Genomic DNA, 5000 nt, shown 5'->3' with positions numbered 1-5000 from the left:
TGGTACCAATCGCGAATATCAGTCAGAGTTTGTATTTCACTGATACGGCTGGCTGTCCACATGTTGTACTTGTAGGGCTCATGACGCAGTTGTCCCAGAACTATGGTGCTGTCAGTTAGCAACATTACCCTTTCAAAAATGAAGCTTGATTTTTTGACGATAGTCTGTTGCATTCTGGCACCCAGCAGACATCCAAGTAACTCACCACGGGGGATAGTTAACGTCGGAATTTGTGGCCAAGGTTTTGCCTTTGACATGGCAAGAACAGATGCTCGCTCGCCATTTTCCAACTTCCAGTTGTAATATGCAACACATCCATAGGCAGTCTGAGAACTAACACAAAAAATTACTAGAGTGGGTTTGTCAACTGCAGTTTCCGGTGTAAGACAGCGAAGAAATCTGACTTTTTTTAGACCGTAGATTGAACGAATCACTTCTTTACACCGACTGCGGGTTGTAGGTAGGTCATCATTACCATCTAGGATCGGATAGTCCCATTCCTGTTTGAGGCGGAATATTTGACCCAGTTCATGCTTCAGGCAGATGGTAACCGGAGTTGCAAGTCCCGTCGGATCATAGATGGTTGCTATGATATGTAGATAATTTCTTCGACTGAAAGTGTCAGGGAAGGCATCATCAAAGTTTTCTAAACTGATATCTTCCTCTGATCTAATGCCTCTCCTTTTCTTTGAGAAGTTAATTCTACCTGAAATGGAAATTTCATCGTTGGCAGAATGATATATTACACCCAGGACTCTTTCCTGCTCTAGTGTCGTTCGCACATTGTCAGGTACATCCGGGCACTTCTTTATTTGAGCATCAATATCACTTTCACTTCCACCGATCATGAAATGCTTTATGATGAAGGATGCCTCACTGAGGACAATATTGAGTTCCTTAGCAAGTTGTAATGTCGTGGAAACATCATCAACACTTGTAGTACCATCGTCAACATACAAGTTCGATATTACGAATTCATATACCTGTGGGTACTTGTCCTTAAATTTCTCAGCTATGATGAGCATTGCTACACTGCATATACCACCTGCCGGAGTAGTTCCCCAGGAGTTTTGTAGTAATCGCAGTGTCTTGACTTCTCTTTCCTTGTCCAGTTGATTCCACAAAAGGCAGTGCAGATGAGATTCTTCTGTCTCAAGGCGAACAGTGAAGTATTTTTTACTTATGTCCATTGCAACTGGTATTTTTCTTTCCTGGAACCTTAACAGCAGGGTTGGAATTGGTAGAATCAAATTTGGTGGTGGTTCCCACAGGGAGTTGATAGCCTTGCCTTTAAATGGAACACTTGCATCAAATATGATTCTGAGTGGGGTTGAGGAACTATGCTCATTAAAGTGTGCAAAATGACAGATGTAGTAGACTTTGCCACCATTAGATTTCCACTGCGCATCCTCCTCAGCTGTAACCTCTGTCATATAGCCGTCGTTGATCAGCTTTTCCAATTCGTCTACATACCAGTTCTTTAAAGCTTCGCTTCTGGACATGGTACGTGTTAACGAATTTAGGCGTTTGAGGGCAATAGGTCGATTGTCCGACAAGGTACGGAAGCTTTCCCTCCATGGTAACCTGCAAACGAATATCTTCTGTTCAGGGTCGTAGGTGAGACAACTCTTGTATGTCTGTACTCTTCGCTCCTCTTCTGAGTTTATGCCGACCGCGTCGCACCGATGACAAACCGGACCATCCTCTACTTCACACATACGATCAAACACAGTCTCAGCACTGGTCCTTATTGGAAGAACCGAATGTTCACCACTATCTGCAACCTGCTGCACGGAGCCATTGCTCCGGGCTTTATCTGTGGAAACTTCCCCTTTCGGACGTTCAGCATGACTTACTGCAACAGATGACGTTGACTGCAGAAGAACAGCAGAAATCTTTCTGTTGAGAAGCTCTGACAGCATCACACTTGGTTCATGAGAATTGGTGGCAAAAAATGTCTCGTGAGAACCATGTAGAATGAACCCGAAGTTAGTCTCAGCTAAAACAAGGTTTTCTCTTGTCTTCACCGTTCGCGGAAATATGCTGGCATGATTGTCTCCGATGAGCAACTCGATGTCACCCTGAACAGGCTCTAAAAGTTCTGATGGATTGACATCATCTCTGAACATGTCAGCAGCTGCATGATAACTGCCTCCATCAAGTTCACCGATGTAATCGACACCAATGTAATCAACTGCAGTCACGAAGTTACCTTCTGCATCGTAGAGTGGGATGCTGTACAGTTCAGCCGGTCCCCAATCTTGTGGCTGGCTCTCCCCAGCAGTCCTCATCATCAAGTTCTTGATTCTGGATACTGGTTTGATACAAGCTTCCCTTGTCACCGAGTTCAGAATCTGTGAGACAGTGGCTCCCAAATCATAAAGAACTGAAACCTTGAAAAGATTTACTTTCCTTTTCATGAAGGCTGTATGACTAGGTCTCATTGTGTTCTGGCCTAGATGATGACGGAGTTTCTCACAATCAACAGGACCATAAACCATGCTTGACGCACCTAGGCAAGCAGCATGCAATAGAGTATGATGATTGTCTGGCGTCTTGCAATTAATCTCCTGACAAACATGCTTATTTCTACACTGATTTGAAGGGTGAGAACCAAAGCACTTTTCACACCGGTTATGTTCCTTCAAGGTTTCTTTCTTCTTTATGGACGAAAGACCTAGGAACACTCTGCATTCAGACGTTTGGTGATCAGCCATAGAATGAAAAATACATGATTGAACGGAAGATGGGGAATTTTTTGGCTTCCCTGTCTTCGATTCCTTCCAACCGTTACCCTTTTTGGGCGTTCCATTCTTGCCAGGCTTGGCACATTTCGAACCGCTGTTATCAATATTTCTGTCCTTACTGCTAACCTGATAATTCTTAACGACCATCGTCGGCTCTTCCCTGAAAATGTGACTAGAATGAGCTTCTGCTCGCAATTTAGCTGTTTCTTCGATTGAGGCTGCCGTGTCGGCCATTTCTAAGAGTATATCGAGGGAGGCTTCAGCATCAAGGTCGTCTGCCAGAATTTGTCTGTCGATTCTCCTGCGCAGTTCTACTGGAATTTTTTCCATTACGATAGAAAATGCCGACTCTCCTAATGCAGACGTCCGGTTAACCGATCTCAGGTCCTCTTTAGCGACAGTAAGTTCAGTTACCAATCGACGAAGACCATCTGCATCAGACTCGCTTCTGACAGGCCTAATGTCATCGACGTCCTTGAGGACTGCGTCACGGATGGTGTTTCCCCTTCCGTAGATGCAATCTAATGCTGACCCTGCTTCATCCAAGCTCGATTTCGACTGAACAATGAGGCCTTCTCTCAAATTTTCTCGCAATGCTTCTCTGAGTCTCAAAAGCGCCATCTCCCCAGACATCTGGCTCTGAACTAATAGCTCGAAATTTTTCTTGAATCTTTTAGATGATCGAACTTCACCATCCCACGTCGGACAAGAAAGTTTCTTCAATTGGACAAATGACGAATTAGATATGCTGACATCATTAGCATGCTTAAGAATGTCCTCTTTTACCGATAGCTTTTCCATTCGTTCATTTATCTGTGTCCTCAGCTTGTGGAAGGTAACACCTGCATCACGCAATGTTTTCAAAGTTTTGTCACAAGTCAGATTGCCTGCGGAGACTCTTTTCAAATCACTATATGATTCACGAAGAGAGTTCAATGATAACCTTAGATCATCAACAGTGACGTTCTCTGCATCTGCTAAGATGGTCTCGGCGTCCAAACTTTCAATAGTCCAGGTCTCAAAGGAAATGTCAAATTTCTTCTGAGTCAAAGATTTCCCTTTCCTGGAAGGCATGTTTACGAGATTGAACAGTAAACAGCAGTACAACACTCAAACGATGAATTCAACGACTCAATTATGAGAAATGGAACACAAGAAGTATTGCTTCAAAACACCAACTTTGGGTCGATAACTGATAATAGCCACTTTTCTAGACGACGTGTCATTGACGGAACCAACTACTTAGGCATTCAAACATTCAGCTTTCGCGAACTAAACTCGTTGACACTTTTGTTTGCTGTTGTTGACAATTAAGTAATCTATGAACGAGTTGACCTTGAGGACAATTTACATACCACAAGGCACAAATTGGAGCGAACTTACTTTAAAGTTTCCTCGATTCCGCAGAGAACTTGGAAATGAAATGTAGCGCAACTGTAGGGGCTTGCACCTGCCCAATCAGAATAAGACCATTGACACCTCAACCAACCATACGAACGAGGCATGTAACGTCACGACGTTGAAGTCGTTACAGACATTTCATTCTGCAAATGAAATAATTACAATAACATTTTTATCCTACTTTTACAGAGAAAATGTCAACAGACCTAAATTAAAATTAAATTACACTTATATTACGACTTACAAAAACCAATAATAAGTATATTACAACAAAACCAATCAAAACAGAAATAACTAATTTGAATTTGAATTGACTAGTAAATTACAATTGGAATGGATCAATTTATACAGTTACTTACTCCAAGTTATTTAGTTGGAGGGCGCAGTCTTATTCTAAATTATTAATGGCGATCTCGAAAAGAGAACCGCCCAGCTCCAGTCCTGAAGATCAAGTGTAAAACAACAACTCTTAACCCAGATTTTCACTTGTTAAAGAATTCGTCCAGTACCTAGTTTGGCAACTAGACGACCCCAAATTTTATAATTGGCTAGTTCAATAATGGAAATAAAGGACGCGATTCGTGTCTGTTTACAAATATATACAAATATACATAAATAAATATATATAAATCTATATACATATATATACACGCAGCACACAAACACGTATGTATAGGTATATATGTACACACACACACACACACACATATATATATATATATATATATATATATATATATACATACACGAGTGTGTGTGTGTTTTTCCTTCCGGTTTCTAAATTATCATTTAGGGGTGAGATGCTAGCCACAGCTTATTTACAAAAAAAGAAACAAAAAAAAAAACATTACC

This window comes from Palaemon carinicauda, chromosome 12 (assembly GCF_036898095.1).
Source record: "Palaemon carinicauda isolate YSFRI2023 chromosome 12, ASM3689809v2, whole genome shotgun sequence".
Classification (NCBI taxonomy): Eukaryota; Metazoa; Arthropoda; class Malacostraca; order Decapoda; family Palaemonidae; genus Palaemon; species Palaemon carinicauda.
This window is presented reverse-complemented; position numbering follows the sequence as displayed.